Source organism: Pyrus communis, chromosome 8 (genome assembly GCF_963583255.1).
Source record: "Pyrus communis chromosome 8, drPyrComm1.1, whole genome shotgun sequence".
Taxonomy (NCBI): Eukaryota; Viridiplantae; Streptophyta; class Magnoliopsida; order Rosales; family Rosaceae; genus Pyrus; species Pyrus communis.
Window position 1 is genome coordinate 13,782,500 of NC_084810.1, and position 23,525 is coordinate 13,806,024.

Below are 23,525 nucleotides of genomic sequence, written 5' to 3' on the forward strand. Positions count from 1 at the left end.
CAAAAAACCTAGGGTTTGTCACGCACCGCCATGTGCCATTGTGCTTCAGCCACGCACCACCACGTGCCACTGCTGTGGTGTCACGCATCGTCATACTCGATGCTGCAGTTCAGCGAGTAGACGTTTCACTCGCCGTAGCCAAAGCCACGCGCCGGTGCGGTGAATTTAGATAGGGTTAACGGAATATACCTTCTCCAATACAAGATTTCTTTAAAGTTAACAAAATCTCAGTCCCTACCCTTAAAGTTAACAGTCATCGTCAAAGGTCCACTATCGCCAATCACCGGTGACTTATTGGAATCTACAAATAAAGACCAGAATATGGTTTAGGGCTTCCTGAGCTCAATTTCAATGATTTCGAAGCCAAAATTTGTATAAACATGTCCTAAAAATCACCAAGAACTCACCTACGGCCCTTTAAGGACGATGAGATATTGAATCCTTCTTGGATTCAATGGTTTGGGCTTGGTACAACTCGCCGGAATCTGGAAATAGTAGGTAGAGAATATGCATGTCAATACATAGCGATCTCTAGCTCAAAACTCACATGCAAATAGATATCTAGTTACCTAGAATAGTGTTCAAAGGAGTTCGAGTGCCAACACCTTCAAACTTGTAGGAAAATGCACGGGGTTCATAGTCGAAAACTGAGACCAAGAGAATGGGTGCATGCAGAGAGTTAAACCCACGAATTCAAGCTTAGGTTAGCCGAACAATACATTAAAAGTCTAAATCGAGCTAAATCCCAAGAAGACAGTCACCACCTAGTTTCGAACTCAACGACATTCGCCGGAATTCGTCGTTGGGACGACATGCATGCACAGATTCAAAACAAAGATTTTCAACATAATACTCATCACAGATGGATTAAAACTCACAACCAAGAAGGGAAAATAATTTATACCTGAGATGGAGTTCGAGAGAGCTGAAGCTCATGTCCTAAGGGTTCGAGGTTCAGATTTTTGAGGGTTGATTTGGTCAGAATTGAGAGGAATGGTGGGGGTTCCTTCTCGGAGCTTAGATAGGGGGAGATTGTCGAGAGTTAGAGTTAGGTTTCAGAAAAATGAAGGAGAGGAGTGGGCCGGATGTGGGCATAACCCCACCCCAATTAAGAATTATTTAAGTGAAATTACCCAATTGCCCTCCTAAGTTGCAAAGAACAATTTGGTCCTCGGGGTCTCGACTTGAGTTTCGATTTCAACGTTAAACTAATGTACAAAAGGTAAAGTTATGAAACTGAAGAAATTAGGAGGATAGAAATTCTTGAGTCGAGGCTCGATAAATTAATTAAGACACACAGTCAGGGGTCAAATAATCATTTCACACATCTAGGAAATAAAATAGATTATTTTAATTAAGGTACGGGTTGTAATAGTTGACTCTCATAGATGGGATTGTTATGCACCATATTGGTTGCTTAATGCAATGTCATTTAATGTAAACGTTTGAATTTAAATCTAATAAAAATTTATGCCGATTGCCGCAAAAAATAAAAAAAAATAAAAAAAAAATTGTTTCATTCTCTGCTCTTAATGAGTCACGTAGTAAACAAAAGTGTGAAATTATTCAATTGGAACAAAACTGCACAAACGTTATCATCATCATTTGGGCATCATCACTTTATTCTTTTTGTCTCATGCATTAGAGTGAATTTTTTTCCTCAAGATTTCTCAAACATACAAAATCTTGGGTTCACAATACTAAAACCTCCATCCACCAAAAGATTATGCCCACTAACATACTTTGACAAATCACTACCCAAGTAAAGAGCAGCCTCAGCAAAATCTTCTGGCCTAAGAACTTTACCTTTAAGGTTGGAATAAACTCCATGCACTCGGAGTCATCGTCATCAAGATTGAAAAAGTCCTTCGCCAACGGCGTTGCAACTAGGTATGGTGACACACAATTTACACGAATACCGTATTGTCCAAGCTCAACAGCCGCGTTTTTCATTAGCCCCACTACCCCATGCTTCGAACTTGTGTAGGCATGTGAAGCACCTCCGCCTATGGTAGAACAAACACTAGCAGTGTTGATTATGCTTCCTTGGCCTGCTGGGATCATCACGCAAGCTGCGTTTTTAATCCCCAAAAATGATCCGATGTGATTTACACTAAGCACTTGCTCAAATTCAGCCTTGTCATTGTCAAGGATGTTGGGTTTGGATGTGCCACCTATGCCTGCACTATTGAACATGATGTCTAGCTTTCCATGCTTGTGGCTGTATTAACCGCATTTTCGATGTCTTCTTCTTTTGTTACATCGCAATGGACGAAGGAAGTGGATGAAGAATTTAGATCTGTGTAAATAGATTCACCCAAGTCGTCTTGCACATCTGCAATCACAACTTTAGCTCCATGTTACGAGAAGACTCTTGCTGTGGACTCCCCTATGCCGCTTGCTCCGCCAGTGATTAGTACCACTTTGCCTTCAAGCCTTCAACATTGAAGCATAATTTTACTCTCATATTAGTCTAGTTTCAACACATCATTTAATTAAAGGAAAGATTGTTCTTATTAGTTACAAGCTAGCTTAGGTACCTAATTATCTAACAAAAGTTGGTAATGAATCCTTGCTAACAATAAAATAAGGAAGCTGTTAAGGCACTCTAAAAAATTCATGTGCCCTCCAAACAGATAGAAATATAAGCGAAAAATTACACTCGAGAGGATGTAAAATAGCGTTTTTGTGGTGGCTTTAACAACACCCTAAGATAATGATTGAATCCTTTAAAAGAAATAGAAACAAATGAATGACCTATAACAACTGTTAAGATGAAGTTTAAGTTGGAATTCCTAAGTTCTGTTATGAATGAAACCTCTAAAGTTATGTTTATGAATTGAAACAATGAACTTGATGTATCGTGACTCAGAAATTCCAATTTTTATTCATATTCCAAATTTAGTTCTCTTGCCGAAACGCAAATAAGTATAAAAAAAATACAAAAGAAATAATGTAATGTGCAAATTTGGAACTATTAATTCCAAAACATAAGGGATAAAAAGAAGAAACATCTTTAAAACTAGATGCGATATGCTGCTCATGACAATGACCTCATAGAAAACCAGATTAAATTTTATAAACTAAATAATATGAAAGTTGTTGATTGAATTATTACTTAAGTGTTGACAAAAAAAATTATTACTTAAGTGTTCATTAACGTCCTATCACATCCCGGCCTAGGTCCCCACCACATCTCAGGTTCGACTCCACCGTAGCACGATATTGTTCGCTTTGGGCCCCAACCACGCCCTCACGGTTTTGTTTCTGGGAACTCACACGAGAACTTCCCACTGAGTCACCCATCATGGGATTGCTCTCGCACAGTACTCGCTTAACTTCGGAGTTCCAACGGAATCCAAAGCCAGTGAGCTCCCAAAAGGTCTCGTGTTAGGTAGAGATGAGAATATACATATAAGGCATAGAGGATCCACTCCCCTGGGCAATGTGGAATGCTACACGTGCTCATTTCTTGTTGGTGACACATATTTGGTTTGCTAATTTGATCTACAAATTTAATCTACCTAGTATTACTCAGAACCGAATATTAAATGAAGAGAAAAATTGTCATTTTTTGGCAAATGGGATGTTCTAAACTACTCTAACGTACAAGGAATTTTATCAACTAGGACAAATCTACAGGAAGAGGAATTCAACCTTAGACAAAAGGGACACATTGCTCTAACTAACTGACATATGATTTGTCGTCTTTAAACAATTATCACTATATAATTTGTCAAATTTAAATAATATATTTTTTGCATCTTCGTACTAAAGTCTAAGGATATTCCTATTCATTTTGAGAGGTTTTAGATTCAAATATCATGGATGTCGAGTTCAAAAGTAATTTATTCCCCCAACTCTTAGTCTAAATATATCATTGTATAGAAAATAATAACCACTAAGACCTTAAAGCATAATTAGAATTTTTTGTTTTGTTTTTTTTGCAAACAATAACATATGGGTTAAATTGTTAAATGTTGGGGAGAAGGGCATCGATAGGAATCAAACCCACACCAGAGTGCATAAACATTATTACTTTCTGCCACTTTAGTTCAACGCCATTTGCACATAACTAGAAATTTTTAGGAATAAACTCTGGTGTTAATTAAATTAAAACTTGACTGCGATAGCTCATTAGTTACATTAGTAAATGGGAACTTTAACGAAAAGCTCCAAGTACTGTTTACTTTAACGAAAAACCACATTTTTATATTAAAAAATCAATCCTAGCACTATATACACAATACCGTTTTATTTTATTTTCTTCAGTGGACAACATACGGTAAGATCAAATCTCGAAAGTTCAGTGGTTTTGATGGGAAGGAGTAAAAAGAAGATAACATACACAGTACCTTCACTCAATAATAATTTGATTTCAACTATTCTTGGACGATAATTGAACCTAACATATGTAAGGGCCATTCTTTTATCAGTATAAAATTTATTCTCAACACGTATTTTTTGTGTGACAAATTATCAAGTTTAATACATGGACAACACAATTCAGATGACAGAGCACATGTGGCCATTGAACTTCGCACACCAAGGTCCATTCTCTCATCAATATGAGATTTATCTTCATCACACCCCTCATATGTGGCGAATTGTCAAACCTAACATGTGGACAACGCAAATCAGATGACGTGGAGTACGCATGGCCGTTAAGTTTCACATGTGGGACAAACTATTTTGATACCACGTCAAAAGTTGATGTTCCATCATAAAACCAATTGGCAATATGAAACTTAGCTAAATTACTTATAAGTACATGCAATGTCTCTTCATACATCAATGTGAAATTCATAAACACTTGTAAGTAAAAAGTTTGGGTAATTGCCATTTTACCATCCTCAAGTTTTGTCAAATTGCACTTTCGTACACTTACCTTTTTTGTCTCACTTTCATACCTAAAATTTGATTTTTTTACCACTTTGATACTTCTTTTAGCCTAGCGGTTAATTTTTTTGTTAATTGTTGACGTGACAAGATCTTGACCCACTAATTCTCACTTTACTACTTTCAAGTATTGTGAAATTCGCACTTCGTTATCCTTAGTTTTTTTCGTCTCACTCTCATAACTAAATTTACATTTTGCTCTCATATTCATAGTTCCGTTAGCCTGAGCATCTTGGCTTCGTTAAAGCGTCACGTGGAGCTTGACTAAATAATGACTTTGTGAAAATGTGGCACTATGGCTTAAGGAAAAAAAAAAAAAATTAAACAATTAAAAAAAATTTGCGAAATTTTTTTTTCAAATTTCAACTTTTTTGAGGGATTTCGGTTTTTTTTATTTTTTTATTATTTATTATTTATTTTTACGTGGCAACATTTGTTGCTCTTAAGTTTTTGAAATTTTTTAATTTGACTAGAACTTATTTCAAAGTCTCCGATTGAACAATCTTGTACACCTTGAGAGGCCCACAATACCAAGTTTTTGCATAATCAATGTTCAGTCAAAGCGTAACGTGGCGCTTGGCCAATAGTGCCACGTTTATGATAGTCATCATCTAGTCAAGTGTAACGTCATAATTTTAATGAAGCCGATGACTACTACGCTAACATAAGTATGAATTTGGGAGCAAAATGTACCTTCATGTATGAAAGTGAGACGAAAAAACCAACCAAGAGTGATAAAAGTGTGAATTTCAAAATACTTGAGAATAGTAAAGTGAGAATTAGTGGGCTAAGATTCTGCCATGTCATCAATTAACAAAAAAGTTAACGGCTAGGCTAAATTATTTAAATAGTTTCGAATCATTCCCCTCTTCTCTTAATAATAATAAAAATTTATAAACAAAAAACTTTAGGTATGAGCATTTTGGTGAAACTTAAGGATAGTAGAGTAAGAATAAGAAATCCTTAAGTTTACCATCTACAAGTATCATTGTATATAAAAATAAATAAATAACACTTCACACTCATTTTTTGTCTTGAAACGTGACACACATTAATAATGGGACTTTGCCAAGACAGTTGTTTGTTTTTGGTAAAGATGCTAAAATTATATACGTACACACACAAGTGATGTTCAGAAAAATATGAAGGTACTTTTTAATGCATGTGTGATGTTCCTTCGCAATATGGGGTCAAAAGTTGAATTTGTCCCAAAACCTAGGTCGAATTCCACGCTGCCTTCAGAAAAGCCACCATGAGTAGACCTGGTAATTTCTTATATGACCTGTTAACACGATACGTAAACGATACGAAAATAACGGGTTTCGGATCAATACGATAATTAATCGGGTCATTATCGGGTCACACGATAATAACCCGTTAATAACGGGTCCTTAACAGGTTTACACGAGAGTGACACGCGGGTAACCTGTTTCGACACGATAAGAAAAATGCTATTTTGATGATTATAATTTTTTAAACTACTAAAAAAAACTTACTATAAAATGCAATAAATATAATGAATATGTATATATTGTTTATTACTTATTATTCTATTATTATTCTATATAAATTTTAAATTTTAAGTTTTATTTATTTATTTATTTTTATAGTATATTATAGGTAAAGATTGATATTAAAAATCATAAAACACATTAAAAATAAAAATATCAAGTAATATAAAAATACCAAACACATAAAAAAAATTATAATAATTAATTTCCCGCCTAATATTTCAAGAGTTTCATCCATTTCCCGCCTAATGTTTGGGAAATTTTCCAGCCTATATCCATCCATTTCCCGCCTAATATTTAACCCAAAGAAACTCTAAGTGTTAGTTAATGTATCGTTTTGATGGGATACGCATCCTATGAAACAAATTTCAATGATTCAACCGTCAAACTTGTTTATATATGCTTCGAGATCGCATACGCCAAAATTTGCAAAAAAAAAAAAGCATTCAGAAATCAAGAAACGAGACAAAACTTTTTAATAGTTATAAACGAAAAATCACAATTTAACGGTTGTTTTAACTCTGATTTTGATGATTTTTTTACAGCTATACTCCTTGACCCTATATGAATATAATGAATGAATTCGATCATCAATTTAAAATATTTACATTGGTGGATACCACAAAATCTTATGTTATACTTGATAAAAGTATCACTCTCAAGTGTTAGTGAATCTATCATTTTGATGGGATACGCATCCTACGAAACTAATTTCAACGATCCAACCGTCAAACTTGTTTATATATGCTTCAAGATCGCATACACCAAAAATTGCAAAAAACAAACATTTAGAGATCAAGTAACGAGACAAAACTTTTTTACGGTTATAAACGAAAAATCACGATTTAACGGTTATTTTAACTCCGATTTTGATGATTTTTTACAGCTACACTCCTTGACCCTATATGAATACAATGAATGAATTTGATCTTCAAATTAAAATATTTACACTAGTTGATACCACAAAATCTTATGTTATACTTAATGAAAGTATAAATAAACTCTTAAGTGTTAGTGAATCTATCGTTTTGATGGGATACGCATCCTACGAAACTAATTTCAACGATCCAACCGTCAAGCTTGTTTATATATTCTTCGAGATCGCATACGCCAAAAATTGCAAAAAACAAACATTTAGAGATCAAGTAACGAGACAAAACTTTTCAACAGTTATAAACGAAAAATCACAATTTAACGGTTATTTTAACTCTGATTTTGATGATTTTTTACAGCTACACTCCTTGACCCTATATGAATACAATGAATGAATTCGATCTCCAATTTAAAATATTACACTAGTGGATACCACAAAAATCTTATGTTATACTTGATGAAAATATAAATAAACTCTTAAGTGTTAGTGAATCTATCGTTTTGATGGGATACGCATCCTACGAGACTAATGTCAACGATCCAACCGTCAAACTTGTTTATATATGCTTCAAGATCGCATATGCCAAAAATTGAAAAAAAAAACAAACATTTAGAGATCAAGTAATGAGACAAAACTTTTCGACGGTTATAAATGAAAAATCACGATTTAACGGTTATTTTAACTCCGATTTTGATGATTTTTTACAGCTACACTCCTTGACCCTATATGAATACAATGAATGAATTCAATCTTCAATTTAAAATATTTACACTAATGGATACAACAAAATCTTATGTTATACTTGATGAAAGTATAAATAAACTCTTAAGTGTTAGTGAATCTATCGTTTTGATGGGATACGCATCCTACGAAACTAATTTCAACGATCCAACTGTCAAACTTGTTTATATATGCTTCGAGAGTGACACGCGGGTAACCTGTTTCGACACGATAAGAAAAATGCTATTTTGATGATTATAATTTTTTAAACTACTAAAAAAAACTTACTATAAAATGCAATAAATATAATGAATATGTATATATTGTTTATTACTTATTATTCTATTATTATTCTATATAAATTTTAAATTTTAAGTTTTATTTATTTATTTATTTTTATAGTATATTATAGGTAAAGATTGATATTAAAAATCATAAAACACATTAAAAATAAAAATATCAAGTAATATAAAAATACCAAACACATAAAAAAAATTATAATAATTAATTTCCCGCCTAATATTTCAAGAGTTTCATCCATTTCCCGCCTAATGTTTGGGAAATTTTCCAGCCTATATCCATCCATTTCCCGCCTAATATTTAACCCAAAGAAACTCTAAGTGTTAGTTAATGTATCGTTTTGATGGGATACGCATCCTATGAAACAAATTTCAATGATTCAACCGTCAAACTTGTTTATATATGCTTCGAGATCGCATACGCCAAAATTTGCAAAAAAAAAAGCATTCAGAGATCAAAAAACGAGACAAAACTTTTTAATAGTTATAAACGAAAAATCACAATTTAACGGTTGTTTTAACTCTGATTTTGATGATTTTTTTACAGCTATACTCCTTGACCCTATATGAATATAATGAATGAATTCGATCATCAATTTAAAATATTTACATTGGTGGATACCACAAAATCTTATGTTATACTTGATAAAAGTATCACTCTCAAGTGTTAGTGAATCTATCATTTTGATGGGATACGCATCCTACGAAACTAATTTCAACGATCCAACCGTCAAACTTGTTTATATATGCTTCAAGATCGCATACACCAAAAATTGCAAAAAACAAACATTTAGAGATCAAGTAACGAGACAAAACTTTTTTACGGTTATAAACGAAAAATCACGATTTAACGGTTATTTTAACTCCGATTTTGATGATTTTTTACAGCTACACTCCTTGACCCTATATGAATACAATGAATGAATTTGATCTTCAAATTAAAATATTTACACTAGTTGATACCACAAAATCTTATGTTATACTTAATGAAAGTATAAATAAACTCTTAAGTGTTAGTGAATCTATCGTTTTGATGGGATACGCATCCTACGAAACTAATTTCAACGATCCAACCGTCAAGCTTGTTTATATATTCTTCGAGATCGCATACGCCAAAAATTGAAAAAAACAAACATTTAGAGATCAAGTACCGAGACAAAACTTTTCAACAGTTATAAACGAAAAATCACAATTTAACGGTTATTTTAACTCTGATTTTGATGATTTTTTACAGCTACACTCCTTGACCCTATATGAATACAATGAATGAATTCGATCTCCAATTTAAAATATTACACTAGTGGATACCACAAAAATCTTATGTTATACTTGATGAAAATATAAATAAACTCTTAAGTGTTAGTGAATCTATCGTTTTGATGGGATACGCATCCTACGAGACTAATGTCAATGATCCAACCGTCAAACTTGTTTATATATACTTCAAGATCGCATATGCCAAAAATTGAAAAAAAACAAACATTTAGAGATCAAGTAATGAGACAAAACGTTTCGACGGTTATAAATGAAAAATCACGATTTAACGGTTATTTTAACTCCGATTTTGATGATTTTTTACAGCTACACTCCTTGACCCTATATGAATACAATGAATGAATTCAATCTTCAATTTAAAATATTTACACTAATGGATACAACAAAATCTTATGTTATACTTGATGAAAGTATAAATAAACTCTCAAGTGTTAGTGAATCTATCGTTTTGATGGGATACGCATCCTACGAAACTAATTTCAACGATCCAACTGTCAAACTTGTTTATATATGCTTCGAGATCTCATATGCCAAAAATTGCAAAAAACAAACATTCAGAGATCAAGTAACGAGACTAAACTTTTCGACGGTTATAAACGAAAAATCACGATTTAACGGTTATTTTAACTCTGATTTTGATGATTTTTTACAGCTACACTCCTTGATCCTATATGAATACAATGAATGAATTTGATCTTCAAGTTAAAATATTTACACTAGTGGATACAACAAAATCTTATGTTATACTTGATGGAAGTATAAATAAACTCTCAAGTATTAGTGAATCTATCATTTTGATGGGATACGCATCCTACGAAACTAATTTCAACGATCCAACCATCAAACTTATTTATATATGCTTCGAGATCGCATACACCAAAAATTCCAAAAAACAAACATTTAGAGATCAAGTAACGAGACAAAACTTTTCAACGGCTATAAACGAAAAATCACGATTTAACGGTTATTTTAACTTTGATTTTGATGATTTTTTACACCTACACTCCTTGGCCCTATATGAATACAATGAATGAATTCGATCTTCAATTTAAAATATTTACACTAGTGGATAACACAAAATCTTATGTTATACTTAATGAAAGTATAAATAAACTCTAAGTGTTAGTTAATGTATCGTTTTGATGGGATATGCATCATATGAAACTAATTTCAATGATCCAACCGTCAAACTTGTTTATATATGCTTCGAGATCGCATACGCCAAAAATTGCAAAAAACAAACATTCAGAGATCAAGTAACGAGACAAAATATTTCGACGGTTATAAACGAAAAATCACGATTAACGGTTATTTTAACTCTGATTTTGATGATTTTTTACAGCTACACTCCTTGATCCTATATGAATACAATAAACTAATTTGATCATCAATTTAAAATATTGACAGAAGTGGATATATACCACAAAATCTTATGTCATGATGATTTATGAAAATTGAGGATTTTGTAAAAGGAATAACATGTAAACTTTGAGTTCCATTAGCAAGGTTACATGGTTGTTTAGATTTTTAAAACCCTCCAAATCTCATGAACAATGTTATTTATTTGAGTGAAAAATTAATAAAATTAATAATAATTATTCTAGAAGTGTGAAAAATGTAATCACTCGTAATGAAAAGCTTTACAACTTTCATTAAGGGGTTAACTCCGAAATTTAGTATGCATATACTAATTTAGTATTGTGTTTTACATTTTTTTGGGTCAAATTATGTTTTTCATTTTCATTTTTATTGATTTAAAATATATTTTTCTTAACGGGTAACGGGTCAGGTCATATTACTTGAAAATATTAATGGGTTGATTTCGGGTTGGGTCATATTACCCGTTTACTTTAACGGGTATTACACGACACGACCCGTTAAGCTATCGGGTATGACATGAAAACAACACGAACACGAGAAACACGACACGAATGCCAGGTCTAACCATGACCCATCTCCCGTGACTCATTTGTGGCATCTCACTTTGCCCTTCACCGTTAAATATATCAACAGCTGAAAAACATCAAAACTACATAAATAGCACGAATGCATGTCACTTCTGCAAAAAGTTTTCCTTTAAATTAGAGGAATGAAGCCACTTACCACCACGTTTAATAGTATTTACCTTGTAAGTGAGAGGTTTTTAGTTCAATCCTTATCAAATTTGAGTTCAGTTCACTTAATTATGATTTCCTCATTTGGTAAATATATTGTCTTATCCAAAATAAAAAATAGAAAAGGGAATTCTTTACTTAAGAAATGGCTCGCGCTTATATACAAACTCATCAACTAAATGAACTAAACAAAATGCCACATCAGCCAACAAAAGTAGAATTTTCCTTAAAACAATTGCCTAGTCCTTTGGGGATGCTCTTGTAAGATCTTATTTTTATGCTACTCGTTCCATACCTGTAAAGAAATTTTCAAATTTTACAATTCCATGCTTCCCTGTAAGGCCATTAGAACCCTTCAGACAGATTGATGTATGGGAACTCTTTGAGTTTTTGTTCTTTTAATTTGACTAAGCGATAGGTCGGACTGGATTCTCTCATGCAACCGATATAGCAAAGTGGTCTTTGATATCTGAGGTCCCCTTTCCAAGATAGCAATCATATCCTTGACAGATATACTACGCCCATCCTTGTTTCAGTCATGATAACTTGGTTCCTTCCGGCTTTTCTAATAGTATATGCCAAAAATATAAACATATAAATACATAAACAGCAATTAATAAAGCACCAAACGGGATAACTTCTTCAACAAACACCCTGCCAAAATAACTATGGTATATTTCTCTGTCAATGACGTTAATTACATGAGACTGGTCGTAGAAATATTATTGTTAATTGTAACACACAAAATATGGATTGTGAAATCTGGATGGCAAAGGACAAATTTCCAAAAGAAGAAAACAAAACCAATTTTGATAAACAAAGAACTATAGCAGTACGTAACGGAACTTAAAAAAAAATGTAACAATTCTGGTTAAAAGCATTTGAAATATGGTTACGTTCTTCTAATCAAAACAAAGGTGCTCCTTGGTAGAAGCCACGCCTACCCTGTTTTAGTTTTAGAGATTAACAAACGGATTCACATGCAGACAGCTGTCAAGCCGATTTCTTTGCATCTAAAGAAATTGTATACAGAAGTAGTACACATCGCACAAGTAGAAGCAAATTAGAAAGTTTGACCTGCGCATTGATGCGGGATTGAAAATGCTATAACATGTTTGTTAGAAACATATAACAGAGTAGAATTGTATACCTACAATACTTTGTTGTTTATTATCCAATAAGAATTTATGATATGAACACATACAAACCTTGTTCTACAAGGAAGACTACAATACAATATAATTTCTTGCTAATAAAGGACTCCTATAATATCTCTCTTAATGACTCTTTTTTTATTATTTTAAAGAAGGTATATTGTGTTAGAAATACATAAAAGATGGTGTAATAGAAGATTAGCATTCTTTACTGAAAATGTCGAGAACATTTTTTACATGCAAAAGATCACAGAATGTTTGGCCATTCACATACAAAAATGATTGGGTTCATACATTCCCCTTGAGTAGTAGACTTTGATCAACATTAGAACCTGTGCGTAAAGATTACAAAACACTAGGTTGTTCATATGCAAAAAAGAATGGGGAGTCCTAGTTCTGCAGTGCTATTTACATGGCAAAAAATATTAGGAAACATTGTTCTATTTACAATGATAAGGGATGAGAACGTTCTTTAGCAGAACAACAAAAATTTTCCTCTTGTATTGTGAATTGTTGATAAAATGACCTATACAAAGGTAAAATAAAATAAAGTACTGAAACACAAGTATTAAATTTTCAAGAGTTCAGACTAGCTCGAGTTCAGTTCAAGGCTATAAAATATTGAAACACATCTATGAAATTTATATATTAATAGACTTATATTGTGAAAAAAAAAAAAAATAGGGGTAAAGTTTGGTTACCTAGTTTTTCTTTGGCGGAATAGCATCCACTTTTGCACCAGTTGGAGAGTTTTTTTTTTTTTTTTTTTTTTTTTTTAAATAATTTGATTGGAACTTCATCAAGCTCTTGCAAGTTTATTTAAGAGATTTCTTATGTTTCGCCATCTCAAATACATCACAAAGGTTGTAAAGTAGAATATACCCTTTTTCAGCATTGGTAAAATGGGGTCTTCGAATTGCTTTCCTTTTTCTTTTATGTGATTCTGCAGTTGTCACAGATGGTGAAGTGGACGATGACACTGTGGTTGAAGACATGGCAATTTCTCTGACAATAGACTGTGGAGTTTTTGGCTGTGTTGTTGTATGTTCAGAAACACTGTAGATGAGGATATTATTTGAATTCATGTTATTTTTTCTACTTTCGAACTGCAGATGAAATAATTTTTCTGTCCTATAAGCCTCGGAAACTCATTTAACAACTGCTGCTGATCTACTAATCTTTGGTTTAACACCAAATCTTTGCAAGTTGCCCTAAACAGTTTTCCACCAGATTTCCCACTATGAGAGCATTGATTTTATTGGTGCAAATGAGGTTCCAGCACAACAAATAGTAACACAGATTGATCATCATTCTTCAATTTGGTTGATTATCATTGATAATTATGTGTAGATGCTTTTTTCAAATTACATAAATACGACAAATTACATAGGTTTGTGTTGTTATAAAACTAGAGTTCAATATATCAAATGTATATTAATACAGAGTATATCATTCATTGAAAATCAAATACTATTATCAAATAGGTTTATGTGGTGAAAATAGATCACTGATGATCTAAAGATATTATCAAATATTGTCACAAGTCTCATCAGAGACTAACATAATAATATGCATCCGCATATTAAGCGCGTGCGCATACACACACACACACTCATATGCCAATACTACTTCTAGACCCAATTTAAATAAGGTCCCAGACATAGTAAATGAAGAACAAAAGTTAGAATTTCAATCAGACAAAAGTGTTGACTTTGAAGAATGGAATATCCCCAAAGTATCCAGTAAATTTTTTTTTATAAGAATCACTCGCTTCATTTAGAAGTGAACACCATGTAAGAATAGTTGAGCAAGCTTATGATGTCGATAAAGAACATGAAACTTGTCAACTATTCACACCAGAACAAATAAGAGCTCATAGAAAAGACCACATTGGTCTTGTACATATCGCAGTAAAACCATTAACAAGAAGAGGTCTCAACACCTCTATCCTATTATGTCTCCAAGATGAAAGATTGACTGACTTTAGTGATAGCATTCTTGGAATGATTGAGTCAATCCTATACAACAGATCAATCCATTTTGATTGTTTCCCAGACCTCACAGTAAGCCTAACAAATCCACTTATGTTAAAAGTGTTCACATTAAACATAAAAACCTGTGGTTATCAAGTATTGGAAGGTGTCCAACCAGAGCTCTGATTTTCAAAGTCTATTACAAGTACAAACATGAACTTCCAAGCGATAGCTAAAAGTCCCAGAGAACAAACCTTATTAATCCAAAGTAATCAAGAAAATGCCAATATCAAAATACCCAAAACCAGCAAATGGTCAGACATCAATTTACCATCAGATTGGTTCCTAATTAATGAAAGTAAACCAGTTGATATTCAAAACAACTTAGTCAACCTAGACAACATAGAACAATACTTTGATGGTGCATATAAAATCAATTTCAACACTCTAGCTAGGAAGTCGAGCGTCCAACATCAAGAATTAAGTCAATCAACTAGGTTCAAAGAACCAGTTAGAAATTCCTTTTCAGGATCAACTTCAACAACCGCATTAGATCATGACCGAGAGTTAATAAATAATTTAATAAATATTAGACTCAAATAAGTTTAGACAAACTCCCAAGTTGCTCACCCTTGCTACGAAAGCCAAGCCCAAACCAAAACTATCCAAACTCAAGAAGAGCCAACTTCACCAACATGTCCTGATTTTGAAGTAAACTAACCATTATTAGTTTTAAGCAAGCCATTTAAAATACATTGGAAATCATTAAAAGTTGACATCAAAGAAGAAGAAAATATTGGGCCAAACAAGACAAAACAATAATTTCTTAAAGAATATTATGAATCAGAAAAGAAAGTTGAAGTGATCACAAAAGAAAATTGGGTCAAACAAGACAAAACAGTAATTTCTTTGAATCACCCTCCACAAGAAACAATACTAATCACCACCTCAAATGCACAAGTAACAGCCACACCTTATAAAATCCCTAAAGAAGATGCAAGGATTAAACCAGTCATAAGACAAAACAATTTCACAAACCAAAGCCTACATTGTCACATCCCGGCTTGGGCCCCCACCACATCCCGGGCTCGACTCCACCGTAGTACGATATTGTCCGCTTTGGGCCTCGACCACGCCCTCACAGTTTTCTTTTTGGGAACTCACATGAGAACTTCCGAGTGAGTCACCCATCCTGGGATTGCTCTCTCGCGAACTCGCTTAACTTCGGAGTTCCTACGGAACCCGAAGCCAATGAGCTCCCAAAAAGCCACGTGCTAGGTAGAGATTAGAATATACATATAAAGCTTACAGGATCCACTTCCCTGGGCGATGTGGGATCTAACAATCCACCCCCCTTAGGGGCCCGACGTCCTGTCGGCACATTTCCGGCCATGGATTGGCTCTGATACCAAATTGTCACATCTCTGCCTGGGCCCCCACCACATCTCAGGCTCAACTCCACCGTAGCACGATATTGTCTGCTTTGAGCCCTGACCATGCCCTCACGGTTTTGCTTTTGGGAACTCACACGAGAACTTCCAAGTGGGTCACCCATCTTAGGATTGCTCTTGCGCGAACTTGCTTAACTTCGGAGTTCCGACGGAACCCGAAACCAGTGAGCTCCTAAAAGGCCTCATGCTAGGTAAAGATGAGAATATACATATAAGGCTTACAAGATTCACTCCCCTGGGCGATGTGGGATCTAAGATACTTGTCATAGGAAAACAATTAGATAAAATTGAAAGTAACATAAACATACTACCACAACCAAAAACCATAACCAAAGAAAAACCCCCAGTAAACTTCCCAAATGCCTCATCCAGTAAAATAGCTCTAAAAACAAACTCTACTGGTGACAAAATAGACCAAATGTTAAAGGGATTAAAAAGGGAACAAATCACCATTAATGTAGTAAGACACCAAGAATCACAATCAGAAATAACCTCTGAAAACTTAGAATCAAAAGGCAGTAACTTAATAAAAAAATTGGAAGAAGCTTTCCAAAATTTTGAATTAAAAAGAATAACAAACAAAGGCAAAATAAATCCAACCAGTCTTACCAAAAATTGGTATGCAAGGCCAACACCTCTTGATATTCAATTTGAAGAAAGAAATTTGTAAAGTCAATTCTCAGTGTCGGCAGATAAATTCTATGAATAGAATATAGATGGTTTATCCGAACAAGAAATTTAAAAAAAATTACAACATGTGTCTATGGTTGCTAATAGTTATGTTACCAATCATAATCTCAATCAACAAGAAGTTGTTGATCTCTTAGTCACTGAATTTACAGGAATATTACATTCATGGTGGGAAAAACATCGCACTAAACAATCCAGAAATGCAATAAAAAGGGATGAAGATGGAACCCCTATATTCGATGAAAGAATCGGTATGGGAGTCCCAGGCGCTACCTACACATTACTTTTCACAATAATTGAACACTTCATAGGAACACCAAGTAACGTAATCTCCATAATAAATGATCAACTAAGGAATCTAATATACCCCACTTTAAGCGATTTTAGGTGGTACAAAGACCTTTTAATGTCTAGGTACAAAGACCTTTTAATGTCTAGGGTACTACTTAGAGAAGACAATATAGAGTCATTTTGGAAAGAAAAGTTCATAAATGGATTACCAAACTTGTTTGCACACAAAATCATGCAAGTTTTAGTCAACGAAGAAGGTATAATACCATATAACCACCTTACTTATGGAAATATTATTAATATTATCCAAAAGGAAGGATTAAAAATTTATATTGATATGAAATTAACAAAACAAGTCAACAAAGATAAATCCATAGCCAAATATGAGTTAGGAACATTTTGTGAACAATACGGTTTACCCTTTATTGCCGCTTCTAGTAAAAAGAAAAGAACAAAAAGATATCTCAATAAATACCCAAATAAAAGATTCACAAATATGACAAGTACAACAGAAAAAGAATTTTAACACCAATAAATTCTATGAAAAAAGCAAACCTAAATAAACTTGGAAGGAAAATTCATTTAATAAAAATGATTCCAAATACCAAACAAAGGTAATTGTTGTAAATGTGGTAAATTTGGCTACTATGCAAACAAATGCAGAGTCAAAAAGACAATTAATTAGTTAAAAATATTTGAAGAAGAGAAAACCGAATTAATCCAGGTACTAGAGTTAAAAGACACGGACCAAAGTGAAAATGAACAAGAGTTTGATTCTAACTCTAGAGACTCTAACCATTCAAACAACTTTGACTCCCCCGACATAAATATGGGATGCAGAGATAGTTGTTGTGAAATAATTTCAGTCTTAAACAAACAAGAAAAACAAGAAGGTTTATTAATTGAATTAATTAAGTAAAATCAATGATCTAGAATTAAAATCCCATTACTTGAAAATATTAAAGAAATTAGTAAGTTAAGAAGAAGCTAGCACCAGTCAGCAGCCAACTCCACAAAGTAAAATATGTTTCAGTACAACCTTGGACAGATTTAATAAACCAAAAAAAGGAAATTACAGCTAAAGATTTACAATACGAAGTAAACAAAATTAAGGAGGAAATAAAAATCTTTAAGACAGACAATCAAGAAATTAGATCACATTTCAGCTTCATTCAAACACAAAAAATTAATTGACACAAGAATTTAAACAAAACAATGAATCAACTTCTTCCTCATCTGATGAAGAACCAAGAGAAAACAACCATGAAGAAAATGATAAAGGTTCGACCAAAAGTTTAATTTTAAGTTTACTTAACAAAATTAGAATAAGAAAATGGCATTCAAAAGTCAAAATAATAATTGAAGATTTCCAATTAGAAACAATTGCCCTGATCGATTAAGGAGTAGATTTGAATTGTATTCAGGAAGGAATAATTCCAACCAAATACTTTCACAAATCAACTGAAATCCTTGGCACAATCAACCATTCCTCAATGCAATTAAAGTACGAAATACCAAAAGAACACATTCGTCAAGACAATGTTTGTGTTAAAACACCATTTGTTTTGATAAAAAAACATATCAGACCATATTGTGGAGCCTAAAATAATCCCAAAAATTCTAGAAGCTGTTGGAAATGTGCCCTAAATCCAATCATATAATGATACTTTACAAATATTTCACATGTTAAACTAAACTAGCTTAATATAAGGGCAAGATTATTGTTTAAATCTATCTCATATAAATGTTGTACGCTTAAACAATAAGTTTGAGGAATATGTAATTAGGAGAAACTCTATGATATGAATAAGAGTCTATGGCCATAGCGTATGAATACGATTTGGGAAGTATGTTCCAAATCACATTCAAGGTAATCATATAACAAGAGGATCACATTGCATAGTAGACATGAATTAACTATCATCCAAACAATGTGAAGAACATTATTGGTCTAAAGAAGGATTGTATTGCATTGTAATCGCAAACTGAATAGGTTCTCCACCTCTTCTACTTAACTTGGGTAACCATGACATACTGCTAGGTGTCACTCATGGTTTATGGAAGCCCTGAAGATTAGCAATCACTAATCTTCGTTAAAGGGAGAATTGAAAGTAAGTTTCAATTCACAATCGATTAGTAAGAGTTCTAATCGTCCGCTGCATTACTAATTAGAACCTAATAGATCGTACACCGTGTAAGGTAGAGATTGAAGAAACAATGGAGTTGAGTAATGATAATTAAATAGTTTAATCGTTTAAGGATTAATTAATATGTTAATTAATCAAATGAATCAGTTTGTTTTAGACCTCGCGTTAGTTTTGGGCCTCAAGGCCCAATGGGCTTCGAATACTCAAGCCCAATAACTTAAGTTGTATGACAACTTAAAATACAAAGTGCCCAAATGCCCAATAATAACCCCAAGGCCGACCATACATAGGGTTTGGTTTAATTTCAACTATGCTACTCCAATGTGAGTGGCTATAAAAGGAAATTTATAGGCCAAATTCATTTAGGGTTCTATTTTGAGGAAATTGAAGGGAACAAAAGCTCTCATTTTCTCTCTAGGAGGCCGGCACTTAGGGAGGATTTCACTAGCATCAAATCCTCCCCAAGTCACTCATCTCTTCTTCAAGTCTCTCCATGGTGTGGAAACTTGGAGGTTCCCTTTCTTGGGAACATGGAGAATCCATTCTTCCATCCTCCTCCAAGAAATCCATGAAGCCAAGAAGCAAGGAGTGAAGCCTCTCTCTCTTGGGTGATTAACCTTTGCTTATGCGAAGAGGATTCAACAAAGGTATAACAAATCTTAACTCCTTTCTGTCTGGTTTGAGTTGAGTCTTGGTTCACAACTACTAGGCTTTGAATTTTAATGGGCAAAGTTTTGTTTTTGAGTACATATAAGCATGATTCCGCCTTTAATTGTTAATTGCATGATTATATGTTGCTCAAATAAACTTTGTAAAATCATATTTTTCACTATAGAAGCGACACATGGACTTTTGCTCAAGAAAGACAAGATTGCCCTCATTAAATAGGCAAACTCCTCAGATACTCCCGCGTGCAGCTCAGCACCCCCTGAAGGTCCATACAGCTGAATATGACTGCACACAGCTCACCTGCCCTTCTCAAGGAAATGTCAAAGCATTAAAGATAAAGATTAATTACCCAAATCCTATCTTTAATGCATTCCGAAATGAAGATTTACTCCATTCAAGTAAGTAATCCCTATTTAAATCAATTTGGGATATTTACTCCATTATCTCAAGATATGATTTCCTATTTAATATCTTGAGAATATTTCTCCATAAACCTTGGCCAATAGGATGCCGCCATGTGTAGGGTAAAACCTTAACACCATGGCCGACCACTCCCCTATAAATACCTCATTTTCTATCAAATTGCGGTGAGCTTTTGCTACCTCTAAAAGCCCTAAACACGTACTCTTTTCAGAGAAACTAACTTAGGCATCAGAGATCCATTGGCTTAACCCCAACACCTCATGGGCGCGTAATGGTTAGGTCTTTGATTAAAGGTGTTGATTGTTTTGCAGGAGCTTGTTTGTCAAGACTAAAGATTGTGAAAATTTGCATCGACACATATCATTTTACGATTTCCTTTCATAGCCCTATTTTATCCTTTTACAGTACACTGTGATGGAATTTCTACCACTGTTATGAGTCAAGAAGTAAAATTTAAGTTCTCTTCCAGAGCAGAACTCAAAAATATAAACCAATTAAAGAAAAACAATATTTCAAAAATAATCAGAGCGCGTTTACGTAACCGTAATCGGAATCAAAACATGAAATTGAATTCTGATTACGAGGTATACCATTGTTTACTAAACTTGGGGAGTAAATGAAAAGGTAGGACCCACACAAAATTTTGGAATTCAATTCCAAAATTTGAAGGATTTGGATTCCTTAGATTACCATGGTATTTGGATTCCTGATTGCTTGGGCAATTGGAATGACACTTTTGTTCCCTTTATGCCCTCATTTACTTTTTTATTTCCAAGAAAATCCTTTCTAAACCCATTAACCTAGACTGTCATTTCTTTTTTCACCGCAACTCATTTCTCTAAGCCGCAACTCTCGTCACAATTACGAACATGTAAATCCCTACTTTTTCTGCGTTTTTATCTTTGTGTTGAATTTTTAGTTTTCAATTCTTCATGGAAAGGAGTTCATGATGGAGTAATTGGTTTCATTTTGAATTTTTAGTTTTTAGTCTTGCCACATCCCTAATAAGCAACAAGCCCAGCCCTTTGTATTGTCTTCCATGTTGGCACTGAGCATAAAGAACCAACCTCAGCCCCTTTATACACTCCAACCTCATCCTTTTGCCCACATCCTAATAATGTCCAGGGAGTTGCATTTTTTTATTCATTTTTCATTTGAATGTTGCATTGTTTAGGAAGAGTACTTTATCCCGATTCTTATTGCTCACAATTGTTTATTAATCAAATATTCATCATTTTTATGAAATTAGGAAGAGTGAAGACAAGGTTGTGGGTTGAGCTCTCTTCATTTGTTGCAGGTATACTATAATTTATGTTGTTATTTTTCCATTAATTGTGAGACTAGGTATGGAGGAAAAAAAATATAAATTTTTATGATTGATTGTGTTCTGTACTGTTAATTTATTTTAGTTTGCCGATATGTTTATTAACTTGTTAATTGAAGTCATTCGTGACATTTTTTTTCTTCATTATATCATGTAGACCAATGGCTCGTCTAAGTTTGTCCACAAAGCAGAAATTACATGCTACGTTGAATGTGTTGATTGTCTATCTTCGAACTATATTTGTTGTATGTGCTACTTCTTGTTTCTATTCTTGGTATCATTTCCAAAAGCGTCTTAGAAGTCCCTCATCTTCTCAAACAGTTATAAGAGTTTAAAAGGAATTAGAATACTTACATGGTTTAATATATGAGAATGAGGTGACATGTATTGCTGAACTACAAATAAATAGACGATCATTTCATAAATTATGTCAAGTTCTTGTGACTAGAGGACAACTACGAGCTACTCGAAATGTGTTTATAGAGGAGATGGTTGCATTGTTTCGATACATTTTTGCACACCATCTTAAGAATATCACAGTTAACCATCACTGTAGAAGGTTTGGTTGAACAATTAGTAAGTATTTGCATGAGTGTATTAAAGTAATGATTTGATGCCAAAAGGATTTCTGGCAAACACGAACCTATCCCTGAGAAATCATCCGACCCAAAATGGAAATGGTTTAAGGTATGTAGTATATACATGCCTACACTACTTAGTAATTACTAGTTTTTTATTTCACAGTTTAGTTTGTTAATTTAGTGTCCTATGTATTGTGGAATTGCTTAGGTGCACTAGATGGAACACCGAGTAAGGTGCATGTACCAGAATGTGATAAACCAAAGTACATAACAAGGAAAAATGAAATAGCAACAAATTTTTAGGGAGTCTGCACAACGGACATGAAGTTTATATATGTTTTACCTGGTAATTAGAGATGCTTGAGTTCTTAGAGATGCTGTGAATATGAGAAATGGATTGAAAGTCCCTAATGGTAACATTCACAACTTTTTTTAGTAATTAAAATTCTTAGCTTTTGAATTGCAAGTGATATAGGGTTGTAAGTTTGACAATTTAATTCTTTGTTAACAATAATTTGTTACTATTTAGTTGATGGTGGCTACACAAACGGAAAAGGTTTCCTTGCATCTTACAGACGAACCCATTATCATCTGAATGAGTGGAGAGATGTTTATCGTCCTACAACACCAGCTGAGTTTTTTAATATGAAACACTCAAGTGCTCGGAATGTCATTGAAAGGTGTTTTGAGCTATTGAAAATGCGTTGTGGAATTCTTAGGAGCCCATCCTTTTACGACATTAGGACACATCATTGCATAATTTTAGTGTGTTGTATGCTCCATAATTTTATAAGGAGGAAGATGGTTGTAGATCCTATAGAAGCTGACGCGGACGGGCAATTTCAAGATGGGAATTTATGAGTGAATAACTATATTACCACTGTTGAGTCCTTTGATGAGTGGACTGCATGGAGAGATAACCTTGCCCAAGAAATGTGGAACAATAGGGTTTTTCATTGAGTCGGTATTTGATATGTCCTTTTGTTTTAATGAAGACATTAGTATGTCTTTTTATATTATAATGTTTGTAATAACATTTGGAATGCTTCTTTTGTTTTTAAGTTAAGAAAGACATCACTGTTTGTGTAATGACATTTGGAATGGTCTATTTGTTTCTAAGTTAAGAAAGA

At 33.5% G+C, this 23,525-nt stretch overlaps 1 pseudogene; it reads right to left on the minus strand.

Annotated features, from left to right (window-relative positions):
- Positions 1 to 1,660: 1,660 nt before the first annotated feature.
- On the minus strand, positions 1,661 to 13,931 carry LOC137742990 (borneol dehydrogenase, mitochondrial-like; annotated as a pseudogene).
- Between the last annotated feature and the right edge of the window lie 9,594 nt (positions 13,932 to 23,525).